Raw genomic sequence first — 13,862 nt, 5'->3', positions numbered from 1 at the left:
CAGCACTCATGCAACAGGGCTCTGATCAGGCTGGCTCTCTGCTCTCAACTGCGCTTTTTTTTTTTTTTTTAAACTGTTGTGAGAATCTGCAGTAATCACTTGGCTCGTCTCTAATCCTGATTTAATGAGGCCACACTGGTTCTTTGGTGTTAATATTCTCTGAAGTTCAGCTCTGAGAAAAATAAAAAGAAAGGCCGCCCCGCCACCTACCCATCACCAAAGAAAGACACAAGGGAGCATCCCAGAATTTGGGATGCATCAAAACCAAAGAAAAAAGCAGAACGTGCCCCGACGTTTGGCCCAAGCAGCCTCTGAGGCCAGCCGTGCTCCGAGCGTTTGTAGTGCAGTGGCACAGCCCTCCAGATGTTCCCTGGCAGGACTGCCACTTCAAACGCCAGGGCTCAAGCCCATTACCTGCACAGCCTTTGTGTATTTCAAAGGGGAAGGCAGTTGAACTTTCCCTGTAATCATTGGGCCCAAACTTGCCTTTAATGGACCATCAGGGAACACAGCAAGGAGAACTCCCCAATCATTACCAGGTTCTGATGGTCTCGGAGCCCACCTGGAGAGGCCCGCAGGGCAGCCACCTGTGGCTCTTGCCACGCCTGCTCTAGGGAAGGCTAGGACTCCATCCAACTGAGCGCTGGACTGGGAGTCAGAAGCCACGACTTTGAGGGCCTAGGTTGCCTGGCCCCGCTTCCTGGGCCGTGGTGACCCACTTTCTGTATGTGAACCCCACCTCGGCTGCTTGCTTTGCTGTGAGACCTTGAGCAGGTACCCTCACCTTGCTGAGTCCCCGTTTTGCAATCGGCTACGGAGAATAAAAACAGAACCTACCTCTCCAGTTTGCTCTGAAGCGTAGGCGTTTTCTAAATGACAATACTCTGAAGAAATATGTACTGAGTTGAATTGTGTCCCCCCAAAATGTATGTCTACCTGGAACCTCGCAAGGTGAACTTATTTGGGAGAAGGATCTCTACAGATGTAATTAAGGTAAGAATCCAGCTGAGATCATCCCAGACTAGGATGGGCCCTACATCCAGTGATTGGCATTCTTATGAGAGACGGCTGGGCGCAGCGCTCGCGCCTGTAGTCCCAGCACTTTGGGAGGCCAAGATGGGTGGATCATCTGAGGTCAGGAGTTTGAGACTAGCCTGGCTAATATGGTGAAACCCCATCTCTACTAAAAAGACAAAAAATTAGCGGGGTGTGGTGGCACGCACCTGTAATCCCAGCTACTTGGGAAACTGAGGCAGGAGAAGCACTTGAACCCAGGAGGCGGAAGCTGCAGTGAGCCAAGATTGAGCCATTGCACTCCAGTCTGGGCAACAAGGGTGAAACTCCATCTCAGAAAAAAAAAAAAGAGAGAGAGAGAGAGAGAGAGACAGAAAGACAGACAAGGGGAAAATACAGATATTCAGGGGGCCCTGTGAAGCTGGAGGCTGAGGCTGGAGTGATGCAGCCACAAGCCAAGGAATGTCTGGAGCCACCAGAAGGTGGAAAGGGCAGCAAGCATCCTTCCCTAGAGTCTTCAGAGGGAGCAGAGCCATGCTGACTCCCTGATTTGGAAATTTCTGGCCTCCAGAACTGGGAGACAATACATTTCTGATATTTCAAGCTATCAAGTTTTCAGGTGTTTATTATAGCAGCCTTGGGAAATTAATAACAAATCCAAGTCATTGTTCTTATAGTTGTTACTCTAAAGAATTCTCTGTGGCCAGGCACGGTGCCTCATGCCTGTAATCTCAGCACTTTGGGAGGCCGAGGTGGGCAGATCACCTGAGGTCAGGAGTTTAAGACCAGCCTGGCCAACATGGTGAAACCCAGTCTCTACTAAAAATGACAAAAATTATCTGGGTATGGTGATGTACACCTGTAATCCCAGCTACTCAGGAGGCTAAGGCAGGAGGATGGCTTGAACCCAGGAGGTGGAGGTCAAGTGAGCCACTGCACTCTCGCCTGGGTGACAAGAGCAAAACTCCATCTCAAAAAAAAAAGAATTCTCTGAGCCACTGAAATGTCTCACCAGACACTTAGGCCCACAGTGACCTCTGTAGATGAGCAGCAGCTCCCTCTGTCTCCAAAGCAATTGAAAAAGGAAGAAGTGATGCATAAGGGAAAGACAGACCTTGGTTTGGAATGGCTCTGAGCCCATTCCTAGCTGTAGACTTTGACAAGTCACTGATCCTCTGTGAACCTCTGTCTCTTTATGAAATGGGGACCATTTTATCCACCTCCAAGAATTCTGTGATGATGAGACTAGGTCAGGATGTAAAGCATTCACACATAAGAGTTCAGTAAATGGGAAGGGTGTCTATATTAGTTTATTTGTTTATTTATTTATTTTTGTGAGATGGAGTCTCACTCTGTCACCCAGGTTGGAGTGCAATGGTGCAATCTCAGTACACTGCAACCTCTTCCTCCCTAGTTCAAGTGATTCTCCTGCTTCAGCCTCCTGAGTAGCTGAGATTACAAGCATGTGCCATCACGCCTGGCTAATTTTTGTATTTTTAGCAGAGATGGGGTTTTGCCATATTGGCCAGATTGGTCTTGAACTCCTGACCTCAGGTGATCCATCTGCCTTGGCCTCCCAAAGTTCAGAGATTACAGGCATGAGCCACTGCGCCTGGCCTATATTAGTTATCTACTGTTACATAGTACATTTCCCCAACATTTAGAGGCTGAAAACAACAATGGACCTTTATTATCTCACATAGCATTATAGCTCTGCATCAGGTATGTGGGAGCAGCTTAACTGGATGTTTTTGGCTCAAGATCTCTCATGATGTTGAAATCAAGATGTCAGCTAGGGCTGTAGTCTCATCTGATGGCTTGACTGGGGCTGGAGCATCCACTTTCAAGGTGCCTCACTCACATGTCTGTGGGCAGGAGGCCTCAGTTCCACTTGGTCTTTCCGTAGGGCTGCTTGGGTGTCCTCCCAACATGGCAGCTGGCTTCCCCCACAGCATGTGATCCAAGAAAGAGCAAGGTGCAAGTGGTAATGTCTTGGGCGTCATACTTTGCCACTTCCACCACATTCTACTGATCCTAGAGAGCAACCCTGAAACAATGAGGGAGGGAACTCTACATGGGCACTGACACTAGAGAGTAGCCCATTGGAGGCCAATGGGGGGCTGGCTACCACTGCGTCTCAGAGGGCAAGGTGTTCTTGGGGATGCTGCCAGGCAGCAGCCTACCTAACAAGTGGCTTTGCTGTCTAGACTTGCCTCTGGGGCCAGCTGCCTGGGAGCTGGGAGCCTGATCTGGCCACGTGCCCAGCAGCTTCCCTGTAATTTCATTTGTCTAAGGCCTCTTCATGTCTCACCGGGGCTCCTTCATGTGAGCACTAAGGGCCAACATTGAGCCACAAAGACTTTCAACCCAGAGCCCATCCAGAGCCTCACATCTTCTCTTGGGAGCCCAGCCTAAAGATTAGAGCCCCAGAGACACCTCAGGGGCCAATAGGCAAGCCTGAGTTCTGGTGGGGGTGGTGTCCCGGATGCCCACCATGGACCTACAGCAGCTCCCTGAGTGTGTTGTATGAGTGTTCACGTATGGGTGCATCATGTGCAAACCTGTATGTGAAGGTGTGTGCAGGGAGATGTGTGTGCCAGCACAACTGGAATCTGTTTGTGTGTGACAAAATCTGACATTTTCACACATAAAAAACATTGCAAGCACAGCAGTGCTGGAACTGACAGGAGATCCAGGCCACCACCCTGCCTCCCCCTGAATCCTGTCACCAGCTGCCTCTGATCTCAGACGTATTCCAACAATCACTTAAAACATGGTGGATTACTATGAAGTTTTAAGCATGCAGAGACACGCCTCACCCAAGGAAAGTAAAAAGGCATATTGGAAACTGGCACTGAAGTGACACCCAGATAGAAATCCTGATAATAAAGAATAAGCAGAGAGAAAATTCAAACAAGTAGTGGAGGCGTATGAGGTGCTGTCAGATGCTAAGAAAGGGGACATCTATGACGAATATGGCAAAGAAGGATGAATTGGTGGAGGAAGAGGTGGACGTCATTTTGACAGTCCGTTTGACTTTGGCTTCACATTTTGTAACCCAGAGATGACGTCTTCAGGGAATTTTTTTGGTGGAAGGGACCCATTCTCACCTGACTTCTTTGAAGACCTTTTTGAGGACATTTTTGGGAATCAAAGACATCCCTGAGGAAGCAGAAGCCAAGGAATGGGGTCATTTTTCTCCACATCCAGTGGATTTCCATCTTTTGGAAGTGGATTTTCTTCTTTTCACGCAGTATTTACTTCATTTAGGTCCCTGGGTCATGGGGGCCTCACTTCATTCTCTTCCACATCATTTGGTGGTAGTGGGATGGGCAACTTCAAATCAATATCAATTTCTGCTAAAATGGTTAATGGCAGAAAAATGACTACAAAGAGAGAGAATTGTTGAGAATGGTCAGAGAAAGAGTAGAAGTTGAAGAAGACAACCAGTTAAAGTCCTTAGCAATCCATGGTAAGGAGCAGCTGCTGCAAGTAATTCAACGCAAGCTTTTAACAGAAATGTTAAACTAAAGCAAGCACCATTTGAGGATTAACAGGAACTTTTCTTTTTTTTGAAGATTTCAAATGAACTCGACTTTCAGTATAATTGTACCTAATCTAAAGTATTTACAAACAACTCACTAGAGCCTCTATTTGTCATAGACTTTTGAGTTGATTGTTGGGACCACATAATAGAACCATTGTTTTGTTGTGGTTTTTTTGTTTGTTTGTTTTTGATTTTGTTTTTTGTTTTTTTTTTTTTTTTTTTTTTTTGAGATGGAGTCTCACTCTGTCACCCCAGGCTGGAGTGCAATGGCACGATCCCCACTCACTGCAACCTCTGCCTCCCAGGTTCAAGTGATTCTCCTGCCTCAGCCTCTGGAGTAGCTTGGATTACAGGCGTGTGCCACCACACCTGGCTAATTGTTATATTTTTAGTAGAGACAGGGTTTCACAGTGTTGGCCAGGGTGGTCTTGAACTCCTGACCTCAGGTGATCCACCTGCCTCGGCCTTCCAAAGTGCTGGGATTACAGGCGTGAGCCACCATGCCCAGCCCTTTTTTTTTTTTTAATTGGTATAAGTCTCTGCATGCTCTTTGCTTTTTTACCAAACGTGCTGCAAGGTGAGCCTTGACTCTTTAGTGTAGGACAACTAACACTAAGACTAATGCTAACACCAGCATGGATCTGCTTTTCCACGGTGTCTGAAATGTGAGTCACATAGTGTCAGCCTGCTGTGAAGTTAACACTGCCAGGACGAATCTTCTACAGAAATCATTTCAATTTTTTTTTTAGTATTTAGTAGTGAAAGATATCAATGCATTAATGGTAATACATTTCTGGTTTAATATAAATTAAGGATGTTTTCCAGTTGCGTGTGAATGCTGGCAACTTAGTACACTTTGACAATTGTTTAAATATTTAAATATGTAATATTGCCGGGCGCGGTGGCTCACGCCTGTAATCCCAGCTCTCAGGGAGGCAGAGGCGGGAGGATAGCTTGAGCCCAGGAGTTCGAGACCTGCCTGGGTAATACAGCGAGACCCCGTTCTCCACAAAAGGAAAAAAAAAAAAAAAAAAAGACAAAAAAAATATGTAATATTAAGCTTAGGTTTAAAAAAGTAAAGCTGGTGGCTTTATGGGCATGGTGGCTCACGCCTGTAATCCCAGCACTTTGGGAGGTCGAGGTGATCACGAGGTCAGGAGATCAAAACCATCCTGGCTAACACGGTGAAACCCTGTCTCTACTAAAAGTACAAAAATTTATCTGGGCATGGTGGCAGGCGCCTGTAGTCCCAGCTACTTGGGAGGCTGAGGCAGGAGAAAGGCGTGAACCTGGTAGGTGGAGCTTGCAGTGAGCCGAGATTGTGCCACTGCACTCCAGCCTGGGGGACAGAGTGAGATTTCGTCTCAAAAAAAAAAAAAGAAGAAGAAGAAGAAGGAAAGCTGGTAAACAGAGTCTTTGTCATTTGCTTTTAAAAACAAAAGAGAAAGAAAGAAAATAAATGCAATAAATGTGAATGTGTTTGGTGTATTCTTTCCTGAGTGGGATCTGAAAAAAAATTGCACATGTCACGCGTGTAGAATGTGTAAAACACACCAACAAAGCAAACACACATAAACCCACCACTGAGCTTCATGAACACAATATCACCAACAGTTTGGTGCCCAACATGCCCTCTCTCCCCAGAGGTAACCGTTCTGCATTTGGAGACTTGCTTTTTTCGCTTCACATCTTGTGTGGGAGATCCATCCCTGCCAATGGCTAAAAACTCTTTTTTCTTTTTCTTTTTCTTTTTTTGAGACGGAGTCTGGCTCTGTCACCCAGGCTGGAGTGCAGTGGCACAATCTCGACTCACTGCAACCTCCACCTCTCGGGTTCAAGTGATTCTCCTGCTTCAGCCTCCCAAGTAGTTGGGACTACAGGTTGCACCACCACACCCAGCTAATTTTTGTGTTTTTTAGTAGAGACGGGGGCTTTACTATGTTGCCCAGTCTGGTCTGAAACTCCTGACCTCAAGTGATCCACATGCCTTGGCCTCCTGAAGTGCTGGGATTACAGGTGTGAGTCACCACGCCCAGCCTAGAAATTCATTTTTCACTGCTACTTAGTCCACCACATGACTATAGCATAAACCACGTAACCATTCTCCTGTCAGGGACGTTCAGATCTTTCCTTGTTATTGTTGTTGCTGCTGCCATTCCCAATAACACTGGCTCCAGCACACACATACACCTTCACCTGTGCCAGCTTCTACTGTCTCTCTCTTGTAGACCTGAGCCATCAGGTAAAAAGGTCCAGCCACCCTGCTGAAAAGACTATGTAGCAAAAGACCATGCAGGAGAACAGAGAGAGAGAGAGAGAGAAAGAGAGAAAGAGAGAGAGAGAGAGAGAGAGAAATAATGAGAATGAGAATGCCCAGCCAGCTCCCAGCCTGTCCAGCCAGCCCAACCGAGGCACCTGGCATGTGGATGAAGCCATCTTGGAACTTTCAGTTGCAACCAAGCTCCCAGCTGAATGTACCCATGGGAGTGACCCAGCCCACCACATGGATCTAAGATGAACCATCCCTGCTGAGCCCTGCCCAAACTGTAGAATTATGAGAAAAAAAAAAAAAAATGGTGGATGTTTTAAGCCCCTAAGTTTTGGAGTGGCTTACCATGTAATAAGAGATTATGGAAAACATTAGCCATCTTATAAAATACCCCAAAAGTTTGATCATGAAATCAAAGCAAACAATGATCCTCATCCTGCCCAAGATACAATCACTAACTATATGTAGCCCCTCCCCATCCCATGGCCAAGTTGCTCTGTCTCCATCTACACTACCTCCACAGTGAACTCTCCTTTTGGTGGGGTGAGGTGGGTGGGCAGCAGAGCTAGGTCTTGACCTGCCAGGAGGAAATCCACAGTCTGGGCAGGACACTGATGCTGGATGCTGACACATTTCATCTTCAAGGAAGACCTGAGAGGGTCCCTGGCACAAACCCCAGCCAAGGGGTCCCCAGACAGGTTTTCTCCTCCCAGATATTCCAACAGGGGCACAAGGAAGAGAGGTTCATGGGGAATCCTTGGGAAAGCCTCAGGAAAAGCCAGCAGAGCCTTGGGTGGGCTGAGAAAGGAGAATTTTTTCTGTAAAAGGTCATCCTGTCTCCTGCATTCCTTCACTGCATTTCCAGCCACCAGAGCATCTATGAAAGTCCTTATTCTTCCTCTCTTGGCTTTAACTAAACATTCACTGCTGTAGTGGAAGATGGACTCTGGTAGCAGGGGGTGGGGAGAAAGCGGCCTTTCTTTCTTTCTCTTTCTTTCTTTCTTTCTTTCTTTCTTTCTTTCTTTCTTTCTTTCTTTCTTTCTTTCTTTCTTTCTTTCTTTCTTTTCTTTCTTTCTTTCTCTCTCTCTTTCTTCCTTTCTTTTCTTTCTTTCTTTCTGTCTTCTCTCCTTCCTTCCTTTTTTCTTCCTTCTTTTTTCTATCTTTTCTTTCCTTTCTCTCTTCTTTATTTTCTTTCTCTCTTTCCCTCTCCTTTCTTTCCTTCTCTCTCTCTTCCTTTTTCTCTCCTTTTCTTTCCTTCTTCCTTTCCTTTCCTAGGATTTTTAATGTTTATATGGTTCACTGGCCCCCGGGGTCAAGGCTTTAGGCCCCCACAGAATGTTTCCAGAGATCCACTGACTCCCTTGGGAAGAGCTGGGAGAAAACACAGAGGGTGTCACCAGGCTGATGTCCCTGCACCCGCAGGGGACGGGACCCAGCTGGCAGAGTTGGACACCAGCTGTTTGCCAGTGAAGTCTCAGCTACTCCTCGCAGTCAGATGCCTGCCGTGGTCCTGCCCACATGTGCGGGATCACAGCACAGCCCTCAGGATCCTGCCGCTCCTGAAATATCTGCTTAAAGGAGGCCCAACTGCTTGACAGATTCATCTCCTGTTCTGGCTTCTGATGCCCCATGGAGCCCAGTCATTTGTGCAGGGTACTGGGGCTGTTAGACCCGGCAAGTGAGTCATAGGGTTGATTCCCTTTGGGAGGTAACTACAAGCCCAACCTCAGACCCAAACACTCTGAGGCTGAAGAGATTGGGCACGTGCCTAACAACCATTACATCTAGGGGGTCTCCGGATGGAGTGGGGGGTACTTGGGCCTACCTCTCAATACTGTAATCTTCCACCTTCTCTCTGAGTGGCCTGGGCAGTTCCCTTCACCTCTCTGAGCCTCAGTTTCCTTACCTGTAAAATGGGCACAAATCCCCCCTGCCTCTTGGGTTGTTGACAAGATTTGGGAGAGATTTCCAAGGGCCTTCCCACTTTGGGAGCCTCATATAGGAAAGTGTAGATGGACCTTGTCTGTTACTCCAGGGCTGGCTCAGGGCGTCCCTGCCGGGGACTGCAGAAACCCCACAGAGACCCGGTTTTCAATAAGTAGGCATCTCACCCTCATAAGCCACAGAGGCCCTGGCCCCAGCTCCCCATCACCTGCGTCTGACACTTTAGCCATCATTTAACATCAGAAAGTTTATTGCTGGCCCTCAGGGGCTCAGCCCTGCCCTAATGGGCCAACCTCAGGGGTCCTACCCTTTGAAGAGGGTCTTTATGGTAATTGATGGTAATAGCGGGTAGCCTGGGCCCCAGGTAGGAAGCCCTCCTGGGGATAATTGAATTAGCCTGGAAAACAAATTACTTTCGGCCAAAACAAATCACTTTCAATCACAGAGCAACATATAAGATCCCCCAAACCACAAAGCTACTCACAGTTCAAGGAACAGACAAGGGGCTGGGGGACCCGGGAGAGTGGGCTGATCACAGAGCAGAGAGAGGGTCAAGCCAGGCCTCCTTCCCCCTATCCAGTGGCCAGGACTGGGGCCCCTCTTGAGCTGGGTTTACCTGTGACTAAAGTGTGTATATGTTTTGTTTTTTGGGGGAGGTGGTGATGTTCCCTGGTCAAGTTGTCGTCTAAGTATTAGGTGAGAGGTCCTGTCTGTTGTATATGGATGCATTGAGGGTCTTCCTCTCAATGTAGAGAAAGATGTTTCCCAAGGGAGTCTTAAGTACAGCCCTGAGAGGCAGGTGCACTGATACCTAAAGAGAGGATCCCACCCAGGCTCACTGCTCGTGTGACAAGTAAGGTGACCAGTCCCAGCTACTCAGGAGGCTGAGACGGGAGGATCACATGAGCCCAGGAGGTTGAGGCTGCAATTGGATGTGATTGCTCCACCACACTACAGCCTGGGTGACAGCCAGACCCTGTCTCAGAAAACAAACAAACAAAGCGCACAAAAAACAAAGCCCCAGAGCCTCTGTGCACGTGCCGAAGGGACCCACCCAGTCCATACCTATAGGATGTGAGTGGTATAAGTAGCCTCACCTGGTGGACCCCCCCAGAACCTTCCACCCCTAAGCCAGGGTCTACCCCATCCCTCCAGGCCTGGCTGATGCTGGGGAACACCAACGCCAGACCTGTTTGCCCCATCTCTGCCTCCATGGATGGCGAGGATGTCGGAGGTCCTACCAGGAGCAAGGAGACCTAGCCCCAGCTTGGCAAATGGAAGCGGGCAGGGCTGACCTCCCACCCAGACGCGGTCTGCCTCCTCTACATGGGAGATGCGCCGAGGCTGTCACCTGCCCAGCAAGCACTTAGTGAAGCGTCTCTGGGGGCCAGACCAGCACCCAGCCCAGGTGGGGGGCAGTCATCGAGGCCCCCATGGCCTTGTGAGGAGGCAGGGGTGTAACCAGAAGCCAACGGTGGATGCATGGCCCAAGGATGGAGGGGCACCTTTGAGGCAGCAACCCCTCAGTTCAGGGGATCCCTGACAGGAACCAGGTTAGGGCCAGTGACCCAGGGAAGGGGCCTCCAGGGCAGAGACCAGCAATGCCAGGCACAGTCACAGGTGGCCAGATCCAGGGCCTCCCACAGCCATTCCTAGCTGGAGATCGCCAGTCCCCGCCACAGGTTTGCCACGGGTCTGTGTTTGGGCAGGATCTCTGTGGTGGCCAGGACACCGGAGATCGGAGGTGAGGTGGGCCTGGAGGCTAGAGCACAGAGAGGAGGAGGCAGCCGCCATGCCTCCACGGGCTTCACTCCACAGCCCTCAGGTGAGCCCAGGCTTTTCTAGCCCCTGGCCTTGAGGCATGAGGTCCAGTCCACACAGGGCCCCTTTCTTGTGGTGTGACCTTGGAGAAGTGGCTTAACCTCTGATCTGTAGAACCTTCTAGAAGATTCTTTCCCCTCATGCCTCCTCTCCTCCAAAGACAGCCTGTATGCATGGCCCCTCCTCACCCCCTGCCTCCTGTCCCCAGGCCCAGAGGCTTGGCCCCCGTCTCTCCTGGCTCCCACCTGTGTCCAGCTCCAGGACGAGGCTCCACACTTGCCCCTCTCTCCTGCAGCTCCGTGGAACCCACACAGCCAGGCCGGCCCCTCCCTGGGATCCCCGACCTGCTCTTGGCACATCCAGCAGCTGTTCCTCAGTCCTCAGGCTGCAGGACCTCTGATCACCCCTCAACCCCCAACGGGCTCCACACTGTGTGGGTGCCTCTTGGCCCCAGTCACCTCTTCCTGTGTCCCCCGTGCTGCTCTCTCTGCATTCGCTGACCTCCCAAGGCCGCAGGGCTGCAGCTCTGTCTGACCCCTCTCCCCCATGCTCACCGGGCAGGCAAGCTCCCTGATATGGCTTGGCTGTGTCCCCACCCAAATCTCATCTTGAATTGTAGCTCCCATAATTCCTGTGTGTTGTGAGAGGGACCCAGTGGGAGATGATTGAATTGCAGAAGTGGTTCCCCCATACTGTTCTCGTGGTAGTGAACAAGTCTCACAAGATCTGATGGTTTTATAAGGGGCTTCCCTTTCTGCTTGGCTCTCATTCTCTCTCCTGCCGCCCTGTGAAGAAGTGCCTTTTACCTTCAGCCACGATTGTAAGTTTCCTGAGGCCTCCCCAGTAATGCGGAACTGTGAGTCAATTAACCTTTTTCTTTTACAAATTACCCAGTCTCAGGTACATCTTTATTAGCAGTGTGAGAATGAACTAATACACTTCCCAATGCCCTTCAGTTGAAATTCATTGACTCTGGTGACCCAGAATGTCTGTCTCCCTGGACTCCAGACTCTTGCTTCCAGCTGCCCCGGAGATTGCTGCATGGATGTCTCACAGGACTTCCAACTCCACAAGTCCAAACTGTGCCAGGACCTCCCACTCAAACCTACTCCTTTCACCCATCTCCCAGCTGAGGACTCAGCCACTTCACCCTCCAGCTCCCAGGCCAGAAGCCCTGTCCAGCAGCAGGCCCTGTCCCCTCACCCTGCAGGATGGAGGCAGAATCTGACCACCCCTGGTCCCAGCCACCATCAGAGTCCACCTGTGCCCCTCCCCACTCAGTGCAGCTGCCTTTGTGCCTTTACACTCTGGGACCCTCTTGCTCAGAGCAAAAGCCAGGGTTCTTACAAGGCCTCTAGGACCCCACAGATCTGTGACCGGAGCCCAATCTCAAGTAGCCCTGCTGTGGAGAGAGGCACGTGTAGAAGAGCCCTGGGGTCCCTGATGGAGGAGGGCAGCCACCTCAGACCTCCGACCCAGCCTGGCCTCCTGAGGATGGAAATCTTAGAGGGAGACCAGCGGGCAGGTACAGTGGTCACAGGCTGACCTTGCTGAGTCCCCAGTTCCTGTGCACAGAATTGTGAGCAATACTAGGGTTTCGTGTGAAGTCACTAAGCTTGGGAAGGCAGCAGCACCTGATGTATTGCACACTTAGCTGCTTAGTTATCTTTCAGTCCCCACCCCCTCCTCCAGAATTACAGTTCCTCAAGGGCAGGGACTTGACTTCGCTCCCTGATGAGTTCCTAGCACCTAGACTGGTGTTTGACCGGTTACTGAGGTACTCGGTAGATATTTAGCTTATTTGAGTATTAACTGAAGAAATGGCAATGGGGCATGTTGCCAGGCACTTGGCTGCTAGTAGACCTCAGGGAATGTTGCCGTCGGGTCTCTCGGGGGTGCTGACAACAAGACCCAGGCCCCTAATGCCAGGGGAGAAGGCCTGTGCTGGCCGGCAGAACCCATGCCTAGCTCCGATGGCAGCATCAGCTGCCTCTCATCTGTCTCCTCAGTTCACCTTCTGCTTCTCTGACTCTCAAATAGACCCTTAATTGACCATTTGGCCCCTAAATTAGGGACGATTAGGATCAACCCCCAAGCATCATTTCAGATGGCGGCCAGGGGCCTGAAGCCCCTCTTTGGGGTCCTGGGGGTCCTTCGACTTGGTCAAATAAAGGTCAGCTCTCTGGCCTGGCATGGGTGCCTTGGTAACCTCTGACCCTCAGCTCTTAAACCTGACCCCTGGTGACTCAGACCCGAGGGACTCACTGCAAATGGCCAACTAGAAAATGCCCGAAGATGCAGTGTGGAGACAGCCCCTCATGTGCCTGGAACCTGCAGAACATCCCCCTGCAGCCAGCGTTCTGCTGGTCACTCTTTCTGTACATAAGCTCCCAAGGCACAGAAAGGCATGCAGATACCAAAGCCAGCCCAGGAGGACCCCAGCACCCCCTCTCATGGATTTGAGGCTCATCTTGCAGCAGCCGCTACTGTTGCCGTTCCAACCTCCTACCTGCTACCTGGACCTGGGCAACTGCAAACATCTGCAAGCCTCAGTCTCCTCATCTGCAAATTTCGGACAGTCAGAGCACCTGCAGTTTTGTAGTGTTGTTCTGAGGGTCATATGACACGAGGAGCATGTCATTCTTTCTACACATGAGGAAGAGTAAATCCAAGCTCCTGGGGGGCTCTAGAGCCATTGTCTCTCCCAGTTCCCAAGCCGGCCCCACCAACCAGGCTAGAGAAGCGTTGTTGAGCTTAACTGGCCCGGGGAACATCCAGGGTCCCAATGTTCTGGCAGTCTTTCTCCTGGGCTTGTGTGCAAGACTCAGTGTGCAAGTGTGTGCACACATGGGGCATTTCTCTGGACAATCTGCACCCATATGCACACACACACATGCACACAGGCCTGGGCAGGCCAGCCTGGTACAGCTGTGCAAGTTGCTGTACCAGGGCCCCTCCTGGACGATGCCCAGCCTCCCACTGCCTGCCAAGCTACATGCCCAGAGTGAGGGGCACCTTTTCTCTGTTGCAGATACTGCGAGGGCAGAGCACCTGCCAGCCTCCCCTCCTGGTGATACCCGTCTCTCTCAAAGGCTTGACTCTGGTTCCTCGATTCCCAGCCCCACTTCTTACACCTGCGGCTCTAGCCGTAGGATGCTCCCCGGCTCCTGTTCCATGACCTCTCCCTCTCATCAGCTGCCCTCAGTTCAGGGTCCTCAGCCCTAGGGTGTGCCACCCTCATCGTGGCTCTGACCGCCCAGTACCTGC

The 13,862-nt window shown here is 50.5% G+C and overlaps 1 pseudogene; it reads left to right on the top strand.

Annotated features, from left to right (window-relative positions):
- The first annotated feature begins 3,508 nt into the window (after nt 1-3,508).
- On the top strand, nt 3,509-10,034 carry LOC108538104 (dnaJ homolog subfamily B member 6-like; annotated as a pseudogene).
- Nucleotides 10,035-13,862: the final 3,828 nt, after the last annotated feature.

Source organism: Rhinopithecus bieti, unplaced genomic scaffold (assembly GCF_001698545.2).
Source record: "Rhinopithecus bieti isolate Rb0 unplaced genomic scaffold, ASM169854v2 scaffold_1014, whole genome shotgun sequence".
NCBI classification, from domain to species: domain Eukaryota; kingdom Metazoa; phylum Chordata; class Mammalia; order Primates; family Cercopithecidae; genus Rhinopithecus; species Rhinopithecus bieti.
Note: the sequence above shows the minus strand (reverse complement) of the source record. Positions and strands in the feature narration are given on the sequence as shown.